Source organism: Chenopodium quinoa, unplaced genomic scaffold, assembly GCF_001683475.1.
Source record: "Chenopodium quinoa cultivar QQ74 unplaced genomic scaffold, ASM168347v1, whole genome shotgun sequence".
NCBI lineage: Eukaryota > Viridiplantae > Streptophyta > Magnoliopsida > Caryophyllales > Amaranthaceae > Chenopodium > Chenopodium quinoa.
Genome location: NW_018742969.1, coordinates 597,848 through 610,392, shown reverse-complemented (window position 1 = coordinate 610,392; position 12,545 = coordinate 597,848).

Below are 12,545 nucleotides of genomic sequence, written 5' to 3'. Positions count from 1 at the left end.
ACTTTCTTTTTTGGTTTCAAAAAGTAAATAATTATTCAACATTTGAGAAAGAGTGAGAATATAAAATCTACTTGAGACGTTCATTTTTATTTTAATTTGTTTTTATAAAGAGGAATAAAATATTTCATTTGATGTAAGGAAGGAATATCTTAGTTCCAAAATTCTGCGACTGTAAATCAAGGACACAAAGCTTAAATAAAAAGAGAGATTGGAGGGAAAAACAGCCCAAAAGATTGAAAAAAAAGAGGGTTTTGGGAATCTTCTTCTGCTACTTAAAACTTTAGTGAAGTGGGTGGGAAGGTAAGTTGATTCTCTCTAAACATATGGCTAATTGTTGTTAATAATAACGCACTTGATTTTTTACTTATCTAAACTTGTCTAAATAAAGTCATTTATTCTTATCTAAACTTATTATAAGTAGTTATTATAAGGTAAACAAAACATGGCCTAACAGACTGATAAATCGTCGGTAAAGACTGTAACACCTAGCCACCTAGGTTTGGACTAACTTAAGGCCTCTAACTCTCGATGTTAACCTTGATGTGGCGGTGCTATGATATTATTGTGTAATTGTTATTAGTAGTTAATTGACAACAGAATTTAAAGATTAATGAGCATTTTTTTTATTGAAGGAAAAAAATTGAGTATAGTATAATTGATGAACATTCTGGATCTAGGTATTGTATTTTTTTTTTTAATCTTTCTTCTTTAGGGACCATACATTTTATGAAAGAATGGTCATGTTATGTGTTGAATCTCAAGAAGATTTGAAGCTAGCCCACTTACACATTCAACTATGCACCCTTTCTGCTTCTTTCTGGAAATTTGTTTTATGCTTAGGAAAATTCATGTACAAGCCACCTGAAATAATCATCTATTATGTTTCTTTACCTTCTTCCTTTTCTATCTTTTTTTAGCTTTTTAATCCATTATATTGCTCCCTTTGTTTTTTTTCACAAAGGTTGAAAGAAATATGCTTATATTAAGAAAGTAATCCATCAATTCAAATAAAATCTCAACTAACTCATTTTTATACTAACTTGTAATGTGCATAGGATTTTCTTAGAACAACATTAGTATGCAAATTTATGAATGTACATACCCTTCTCAGTATTTATCAAAGAGGTTGAGAGTTCTAGAGTCATATATACACACATAGATAATGGTGTTATTGTGCTGCATGTATGGAGTGAGTGCATTGCTTAAAGAGTCCATGTCATGTAAGTGGCATGTCAAAAAAACACCTTAAATACAATGCTGACCTTTGTGTCACGCTGACTCTTGATACCATGTTAAATAAACAACTCATCGAAAATTTAAGTTGATGGTTAGAGCCCAAAGTCGATTTATATACTCTATCAAAATGGAATTAAGTTGTAAGTAATTAAGGGGGGGAGGGAGAATTGAAGTGGGGTTAGTCATGAAAGTTAGTAAAAGGAGGGAAGGGTGGTGCATGGGTTTGGGGTAGTGAAAAAGGTAAGAATAGATTACATATAGAGGTGAAAAAAGAAAGAAAGAAAAATGAAAGAAAGAATCGAATATCTTTTAACAGCAGAAGAAGAGAGAAAGAGAAAGAGAAAGAGAAAGAGTGGCAATAATGAAAGAGAAGGTTGGTCGCTTTCAGAAAAATCAGACTTCTAGTACAAGCCTCCAACATCTTCCTTTTTCATTCTCTAGATTCTTTCTCTCTCCTCTTTCTTCTATAATCTGTACTATACTATGCATGGTACTACTACTACTACATGGTTAGTTGTGAATGAATGAATGATAAAAAAGAAAGAGAAAGAAAGAAAGATTCTCCTCGTGACACGCGTTGAGATATTCTCTGCTTAATCCAGATATCATCCTTCTCTGAATATCCCTTTTGTCTCCTCTTCTTTGTCCTTTAGTCCTAAACCTTCATAATCATACACTATTACCCACCTTCACCATTAGGGTCTGTTTCATACGCTTATTTTCAGTTCGGTTCAATTCAGCTCCCAATTTCCTTTTCTTATAAAATATTCATTTCAGTTCAGTTTAGCTCAACTCAGCTTAGTTCAGTTCAGTTCAGTTCAGCTGAGTTCAGTCTATGAGAACAGGCCCTAGTCCAATTACATTGGGCATTACTTTGGTCGTTTTCTTTTGAGCTGCTCTGCTCTCTGTTATGTTGACATCTACTCTAGTCTACTTTGTTGAAATCTTATTTGCTCTTCTAACCCTCTTTGTTCTGCTCTTCTGTTGACACATGTTCTGCTTGCCTAGAGACTTAAAAGAACAAGACATTTGTGTATTGCCTTCATTTTCACTAGATCAAAATTGTCGTATTACAAAGTATATTACTCCGTACTTTTGTAAAGAGTTTGTTCAAAAGAAAACATATGGGGTTGTAACATTATGTGTGTATATCATTTTCCTTAACTATCTACGTACTACGTAGTATAATATTAGAGGTAAAGATCAGTAAGCTTGTTGGTTGTTTAACTAGAGATGATAATATGCTGTGAGTCCTCGTGTCTAGGGTTAGTCAATTTTGCCCTGTATTGATCAAAAGAGTGGCAATGGCTTGGCTCGAGTCACATGCCGTTTTGTGTTATATATCACTTTGTGCCTTGCTTAGGTTTAATTAAAATCATGTAACATGCTTTGTGGTATTGAGTTATGTCGTATTTTTCAAAGATAATGTAGTTTAAGAATAAAAAACAAGTGCAGAAGTAGAATACGCTTCAAGCGATTTTGGATGAAGCGATGTACTATTTGGCATAGAATCATCTTGAGTCATATCTTAATTGCTTCATATTTTAGTCTATTGGCAATCATGATAAGTGAACAATTATTATTATCATTTCTACTTAGAATAGGTTAAGTATATTTCATATCTTTTAGGTACGATTCAATTAACTAATCCAGTATAGGATGGTTCTTCTCACCATTGCTCCTTATTTGGAGGTAGTTCTTTTAGATATGGGGCAAAATTAAAATTACAAATGTAGTCTTGTTACTTGTAATAAAAAATTTATGAAGTGAACATTAACATGTACGATAGTACTACCATTTACAAACTTTTGGTTGTTTTATAAAAGTTTTGTCACATCTATATAACTTGGTCCATATATAAAACAATTGTTACAACTTCATAAGTATATTTTTTCATACAATTGTAATGATATCTTTCTTTAGTAAAAAAATAAATAAAAAAAATTAAAGAATTTGGTTAATCATTGTGTTAATCAATTTCATTCATTATTACATGAAAAAAAATATTATTTAAGCTATAAAAAGGGTCAAAAAAATTGATTTTGAAACAACTACGAAGTATAAGTCTAGAAATAATATCTTTTTATATAATAATCCAATAAATACTCCGTATTTGACTAATGGTTGAGATACTTGATTTACCTAGTAAAATCAAATACTTGTATTATTTAATAGAAAATGGAGATAGTATAAAGGGGAACAAACTTAAAGATTAGATATATTGAAAATTTCAAAAAGAGAGAAAAATGTCCTAATGAATTGAAGTTATAGTAAGAATTTAACTTTATTGTTAGTCTTTTCCCCCCACTTGAAATGCATAAATTGATTCCTTGCAAGTCCACCCCGCAATGATTTTCATGAAAAGCCTATTTTTGAGGATTCGCCAACACCATCCTTTTAATAAATTAAAAAAAAAAAATTATTTTACCTTTAATTCAATTCATTAATTTTGAAAAATTAAGCATTAATATCAAAGGATTTGATGCTAATGTAATCTGTTCATAGTGGAAAAGGCCATGATTTAATAGAGTAATACAGTACTAAATTAGAAGAATCTAACCTTATAAAATTGGTGCATGAATTAGAAGTTTAATGTTAACGCATTTTCATTCTTCTATTAGTCGTTTCTTAATTAGAATATGCCATGATTCATTCAATGTACATGATTTATTTTCATGTAACCATGATACAAGCATTACCTAGTGGTATGTGATTCATTTTAAAAATGTGTATGAGAAATTAATTTCTTCTTATTCATTTCCTTTTCAGATCGGCCCTCTATATCTTTTCTTTTCCTTGATTATTGTACTCCTTAGTATTTTTTTTTTTTTTAGGATTTTGATATACGTAATCATAAGAAAGAGGGTTATGCATAAACATTAAGGGGGTGTTTGTTGGTGTATTTTTTGAGTTGGAAACGGATTCGATTAAACCAATACCGTTACCATGTGTTTGGTTTGAAGGCATGGTAACAATTACCATTACCTAAGAGTAATGATTACCTCTTATTTGTTACCTCTCAAAAACTTGGGGTAACAAATACCCTTACCCTTCTCTTAACAAATACCCTTTCTATGGTGAAACCAAACAAATGAAAAGGTAATAGCTAAATGATTCCTTTCCCCCCTCTTATTTGTTTCCTTTCCGCTCCGTTTCCACTTTTCAAACCAAACGCCCCCTAAATATATGTGCAATGTATATCACTTTCAAATTCTCTCTAATTCTAACATGTAGAGTGCAGTTAAGCATTCTAGATTTTAGTACTGTACAAATAAACATATTTCAAACTCGTGTTAGGTTGTTAAAAAAAAACAAAAAAAAAAAAAAAAAAAAAAAAAAACCTTGGATTCGGTACATGGTCTCTTTGTAATTAAATCCCAAACATTCCCTTTTTAATACACCTATCTTATTACCAGAGTTAGATTTATAATTACCAACTTAATTATTTATCCTTTATACTTTCAATGTTATTATTACTACTTATTAATTGTATTCTACTTCAATGTTTATTACTCGTATTGTCTATTAATTAGTTCCACTTTCTATTTTAAGTGTAGGTTTTTTTTTATTTATATATATATTTTTTATTTTTTTTTACCCATATTGGCCATATCTATTTTATTTCAAGTTAAGTAAACATGTGTTACCATCTTATCTTTTTTTTTACCTCACATTCATCTACCGTTTCATTTCAATTAGATCATTCTCTCTTACATAATTTATTTTTCTTGAGTTTTGAATCTATAGTAAGTGAGTAGAAGAAAAAAGATAAAAGAAAAACCGATCGAGTGATTAAGGCTACTTGGCTAGCTATATTAGGTCCAATGTCCCATATAGGAATTTTACTAATCTTCGTTATTTATAAAATATTCCTTATTAAAAAAAATTATTAATAAAGATGGTTCATTGCAACCGTATAATTCTACACAAGGAAAGCCTAGATAGTAGATACCAAGAATAATCTATAAAAATTGCAAAAAAAAAAAAAAGAAAAAAGAAAAAAAAAAAAAAAAGATGTAATGCAACTATGCAAGTACCTAAGTGTATTGGATTCTATTCCTCTTTATCCACAACCCTTTGTTGGATAATCACGTACGTATATCAAAAACTTAGAAAATCAAAGATTTTTAAAATTCCATTCAACTTAAATTCAAAGTGAGTGACATAATTGAAAAAAAAGAAAATACAAAGTATGTTCTTTATTTAATTTTTGCATGTACATGAAATATTCTTTCCTTTACTTTAATTTTGCGGAAAGAGATTGATGTCTACGTTTACGGATTATAATGCTTCTTTGTCAAGAATCATACTGAAAATATTATATACTGATTTGATGAGAAGTTTGATTAATTATGTTTAACTAAATTCCCCAATATTGCAATATAGATAGATAGAATTTGTTCATTTTTAGGGACTTGGTCATTCATTTGATGATTGCTAGTTGTTGGGTTTTGATTTTTTTATTGGATGCTTTCCTAATTTTTAATTAATTTTTTTTGAAGGTTTTTTGTCTTACTTGATCTTCTTTAATGGAATGACTATGATGGTTTAAAAATTAATTTAATTAACTTTGTTCTAGAACATGTTTACTATATTCGAAGTCTAACTTCGTATAAAATTACTCTTTGTGTTCCTTAATATATGGCCATATTATCTATTTTACGGAGTAGAATGTACTGATATTATAGGTTTCTATCAAGTTTTTAAGTTAACTACAATTTCAATGGTCTCATATTTGTGTTCTTAAAATAAAAATAAAAAAATAAAAAAAAATCAATGGAAAAATTCGTCTCCTTTCTTAAGTATATTGCTTAGTGTTCTTGGACTGCTTACTAGATGCATTCCTTATATAAATTGAAATTTAAAGAAATTTTGAGTAGAAATATATAATTGCTTAACCAATCTTTATTTATTACTACATATTTATTTATTTTAAATAAATATGGTCGGGTTAAGTAAACCAGACGAAGAAATACAAGTTTATCGTCATGGCATGTGGACTACATGGCTACATGACATTGTCAAGTTCGAAAATTTAAGATGCGAATTTTGTAAAATGTAATAACTTTCTAATATAGAGTATAGATACGCCAACATAAATAATAGCCAATTTAAGGGTAATAAATCTTTAGTTTGGTGTACCTTTCACCATTATCTTGATGCTCATTATGGGATCCTTTACACATTGCCTCTTGGGCTTCATTAAATTCCAATTACATAAACTCTCAAATTTAAAACCTTACCCTCTTAATGTCTTTTATACTATATATATGTTCGAAAAATTGTCAACTTGAATAATCTCAACAGTTAGCCATTAAATTATTAACTTTACATCATAGTATAGGTAAAAAGAATAATTAAATTTTCTCAAAAAATTTAAAAATAATAACCTAATTAGAGATTGACTATTACTAAAGAACTAAAATAGGATAAATAGAGAAAGAGCAAAAAAACAGCATCTAAATAAGCAAGTTGAAAAGGGGAGAAGAATAGAATTAGAATCAGAATCACTCTTGTCGGCCTCTTAGCAAAAGATAACTCTTTCTTAAAGCTAATTTTTAGATTGCAATTCAAGATAGGAATTTCAAACCCTCTATTTTGTTACAAATAATTGTATAAATAAATTCATTCATAATGCATATAGTTGACCATATAGTATATTACATTATTCTAGTATTTTTGATTTGTTGTCGTAGGAAGAGGCATGGAAGTACAATTTTATATTTATTAAATAAGGTAAAAATTATAAATAATTGTAAGAAATTAAATTCGATACCGAAATTGACAAAAGCAGTAGCACACCAGCACCAATATGTTGAAAAAAGTAAAATAAAAATATAGAATTTAGATAATGGGTGTATCTTCTTCCTTGTTATACTTATATTCGTGCATCCAATAATGCATATGCACAAAATCCATAGAATTGAGTATTGGCATCTTTGCCTTTTAAAGTGGGTCTTGTATTAGTTGTTATACAAGAGGCGACTAGAATGACAAAAGATTGCATGACCAAACTATGTCTTTATTCATTTATCGAACAAAATCCTCTCCAATTAACAAGACGTGTAGTTTCTTGCTGCTTCTTATTAAGGGATTTGTTAAACATCGCCCACAAATTACTACATAAAGCCCACAAAATTCACTTGGTTTGACAATATTGCCCTTGACCTAAAAAAAAAAAAACACTCACACTCTCATCACTCACACTCTCATCGCTCATCTTCTTTCAACCTCTCTAAAAAAAAAAAAAATTTCAAACAACAGCAATGTCGAGGCGGCAAGGCAAGGAATTGGCGGCGGCGGCGGAGGGAAGGAGGTCCCAAGGAGGCAAGGTACAATTTGTAAAAAAAAAAAAAAAAAAAAAAAAAAAGGAAAAACCGCCATGACGGAGGTGGGGCGCCCTGGCTGGACGCCCAGCCAGCGGTGGTGGCGCCAGCTGCAGACGCCGCCACCAGTAGGCTGGCGCCTGGGCTGGACGCCATAGCCACGGTTGTGGCGTTTATTCAAGGCGCCGCAGCCGTGGCTGTGGCGTCCAGCCCACTGGTGGCGGCGTCTGCAGCTGGCGCCACCACCGCTGGTTGGGCGTCCAGCCAAGGCGCCCCCCCCCCCTTTTTTTTCTTTTTTTTTTATATTTGTTTTAAAATATTGTTTTTATTTTTTTATTTTTTTTTTGTGTAATATCTTTTTGAATTGTTTTTATATTTTGTTGTTTATTTTTATAAATTTTTTCAATTTTGTTGTATTTTTTCTATGTTTATATTTTGTTTACAATTATTTGTTTGTTTTTTTTGTACATTTTTATTTTTATTCTCTATTTTGATTTGTTTTTAAATTTTTTTTGTGACTTTGATATTGTTTTTGGTTAGGTAATTTATTTTAAATTTTATTATTGATATTGTTTTTGGTTAGTTAAACTATTTTAATTGGGAATGAATTATTTATGTTTATATATATTCTTCTGTGTTGGTTTTATTTCCTTTCTAAGTGTATTTTTTATTCTATTATTTTTATTTAAGTGTTTTGTTAATTTCTTTATTATGTTAATTTGTTAGTATGTTTTTAGTTTATTTGATTTGGGTAGTGGTAGCTATTTTTCGTATAAATTTTTGTATGTTTATATATTTTAAAATTTTGTGTAGAATTCACTGGGTCGTCATGGTGCGGGGAAGAATGTAGAGCTTCTTAGTAGAAGCTATTCAGTGGAGAGGTCGGGGCATAGACATGTCAGATCCCGTGGTATTTCGGCCTCAGATCGTAGAGAACGGATCCACCGTCGGGATGAGGATGACGATGACGATGATGATGCTGAGGAGGGTGACCAGGAGGAGGAGCAGGAGGAGGGCGCAGATGAGGATGAGGATGTGGACGATGGCAGTGGACCGTATGATGATTACGGTCCATTCAGTCAGAGGGTTGATGACATGTACGAGACACATATGGTGGAGGTGCGTAAGGGTAGGGGTGGTAGGTTTGTTAGTAGATCTGGCACATCATCTGCGTCCACTGTATCTGGGGCAAGCAGGAAACGGTCGAGGGCCGGTAATGATTCTTGGGTTGTTAGGAGTGAGGTGCCCGGTGGGCCTGTTGACGGGAGTGTGATTCCTAGCTTTCTAGGACACATAGATGCCCGTATTTGGGAGGACCAGGAGAGGCCTTCAGTTACGGGGTTGTTGAAATGTCATACCCGGGAAAAGACTTGTAGCTTTTTGCGTACATGGGCTGAGGCTTGGCCGGCGGAGAGCGAGATGTTCGAGCGATTGGAGGGCACTGGGGTGAATCACGTTCCTGCCACCATGCACGATAAGATTGACAGTACGCTGATCACGGCTTTCATTGAGCGATGGCAGCCGGATACAAACTCTTTCCATCTTCCGTTCGGTGAGATGACGATCATGTTACATGACGTCGAGGCCATTCTGGGGATTCGTGTTGAGGGTAAACGACTTTGTGCTGTGGCTGATGCGGATCAGGCAGATTTGCTGGCGGAGTTGTTGGCGGTGGACAGGGCTGCACTGTACACCGAGGCGCTAGGTGTTTGGGAACACGGAGGTGTGAAGATCGCATCCGTGTTGCAGCGGTGTTTGTACCCCAGTGCACGTAGGACGCACGACGCACAGCTGAGTGCTTATGTTTTTCTACTCCTCGGATGTACCTTGTTTCCGGATAAGAGCGGCGGAAACAAGCTCAGTCCACGCGACATAGTAGAGGCGTGTGACCCCGACAGTGTAGGCCAGTTTTCCTGGGGATCGGCTACGTTGGCGTATTTGTATCGCCAACTAGGATTTGCGAGTCGAGCTGACGCGGCAGGTATCACTGGGTGTCTGACTCTATTGCAGACCTGGATATACGAGTACTTTCCTGCATTGCGACCACATCGTGACCCGGTTCCTATTGATGAGGGGATGTCGCGTGCTTGTGCGTGGAGTCCGCGCTCGAAGAAGAAGTCCGTTGACCGCCTCCGATCGATACGGTTATTGCTGGACAGGCTGTCCCCCTTAGAGGTAACGTTTATAAATTGTTTCTACATTTTATTATTTGCACATATTATATTCATGTTATTAAATTTTAAAACTATGTGCAGGTGAACTGGATGCCTTTCGGCCCGAACCCTAGTGTTAGGGTACCCAGGACCCTGTACACGGGACTCATTCAGTATCGTGACATCGTCGAGGCGTACATGCCCCAGCGTTGTCTTCGCCAGCTTGGATTTGTCCAAGTTGTCCCTCCTCCCCCGGCATGCCCGATGAAGGCGGTCCGACCTGCATCGTCGAGGGACTACGTCGTGCAATGGCCGGATATCATCATCGCTGTGGACGTGGGACCAGTTTCCGATGGTGGCCCGCTTATGGACTGCGGAGTTGCAGCGGCCGCCCTCTGGGGTTCCTCCCATGTGTGACCATTACTACATGGAATGGTTCAACCGGTATTCGCACCCGAGGTTGATCGCAGATCTCGACCACAGCGATGATGATTATGTGCCACCGCCTACTGCCATGGAAGCGGTATGTCTCATATTATATTTATCGTTGTCTTTTAATTAAGTTTTATATGTTGTTATTGTATTTCATCTTTTGTTTTTTGTTGTATGCAGTGGATGGGAAAGATAATGCAGAACGTACAGAAACTCTCTCTTGAGAAGGACAGCATGAGTGCAACAGGGAGAGTTGTTGTTGATAGTCTGGAACAGACCCTTGCGCAGTGGGAGTCGTCGTCGAGGAGGGATTACTGATGGTTTTGTCATTTTATTTATAGAGCACTTTAATGTTCTCATTAAAAGAGCAACGTACAAATAAGATTACATAGGAAGAATGTAAACATGAAAAACTAAAACATATTATCATTGCTGTTTTTAAATTTTGATATAACCGTTCGTGGATCCGCGCAACTTACCCATGAAACATATAGAATGCAGTAAGCAATACAATATAAAAGATTAATGTTCTCATTAAAAGAGCAACGTACAAATAATATTACATAGGAAGAATGTAAACATGAAAAACTAAAATGCAGCTAGGGTGTTCCATTCGTGGATCCGGTCATGATATAGCGCATCCCAACCCTCTACGCTCGCTGTGCGAATGTTGTACCACCGAGGTATAATCGGTGGCACTGGAAAATCGGATGACATGTCTAGTCGGATGAAATGTCTGTATGACGACCCAAGAAACGCAATAGCTAGCTCTCTGAGCGGTGTGGTGACAGTCTCACGCGACCGCCAAGGGAGAACCGTGGTACAAGGATAATAAGCTTGACTATGCACTCCCAGGCCGAAATGCATGACTGCGCATTTGTAAATGTTTGCAACGGCAAACAGATCTAGGGGCGCGTCAAAATAATGATTTTGGCCGCAAGGTCCACCTCCCCACCGGATACGCCGCAGAGCGCCATCCAAGTCATCCTGGTACACATGACGATAAACATTTCGGTTAGAGGCAATTTCGCTGTACATCAACTGACGCACCAAACCGTAGTTGTCTTCGCCCATTTGAAAAACATCAGCCACGACCCGGAATCCGCAGTTACCATCTCCGACTACATCATTCCACCCTTCCAAGTACGGCATGATGATCGCAGGTATCCTTTCCTTGTACGGAAACTGATCAACATCGTTTCTTCCTATTCACCATATAATTATAGACAGTTAAGAAGGCAGGAGTAACACTTTAAAACTATGTGCAATGTAAACAACCAAAACGTACCAGTTCTCAGGGGCATATTCACAGACGATGAAGATTGACTACGACTAGATGACGATGTCCGACCACGAGCACGACCACGACCAAGACCACGGATATACTCAAACGCACTCCTGTTCCGCCGTTGTCGACCTCGAGGACGGTCAACTCCTTCGGGTTCTTCATAATCTAAGGTAGACGTGTGGAACATGTCATGAAGTACATGAGTAGCGTCACGAATAATAGAAGGATGGCTGGAGGACACTCGGTCGTACATCGAACGAAACTGCTCCAACTCCTCCTGTTCACGGTCGGCCGTTTGAGTGTCTGCATGCTCACCAATAACAAGCGTCCTCCAGAATGAATGGACCTGATCAACATGTAACGACGCCCTTTCTTCTGTAATAACGCGGTGAATGGTGCATGCGCAAGGTAATCCATGAGTTACTGAAATAGCACACCCACACCGAGCATACACTTCGTCAGCCAAGTCCCTCATCCTGTTCAGCTCAGTGAGAATCAACCCCAAGCAGTAGTGCGACACACGACCATGGAGAATCTTAAATATAAAATGGTTATACATCGTACCATGTCGTCGTCTGGAGTCCTCTAGAGAGTTCCTGATGCCGTTCTTCTGAGTTTCAATTGACTTGTTAAGTCTATCGAACAGTGTATCCAAAGCAGCGGTCGATGAATCAATCCAGTCCTTGGTAGCTCTATGAGCGCTCTCAACTCTACATGTTGTAGTGTTCCCGAAATGAAGTACCTGGTTTGTCCAATATTTGACAAACTTTTCCCTGTGAGGGACCCATTGCTGCATCACATAGTCCACCAGTGCCGGACACCACTGGTACGAATCCCTGAAGTTAGCCAATGCTCGCTCATACGCTTCCTCTATGGTAGCCTGTAGGATCTTCCGCCACTTACCATTCACCAATCTCTCTGCCATTTCCAAATTCTTGTTGAAAAGGTTGTAGGCTTTCACTTTCACACAGTTGTTGATGTGCCATGTGCACAATAAGTGGTTCGATTCTGGAAACAGCTCTGCTATGGGGGCAAAGAGACCTCCCTCACAGTCGCTGACGATGGCTGCTGGATGAACATTAGGCCCGATGTAGTTTCTCAGCTTCTCCA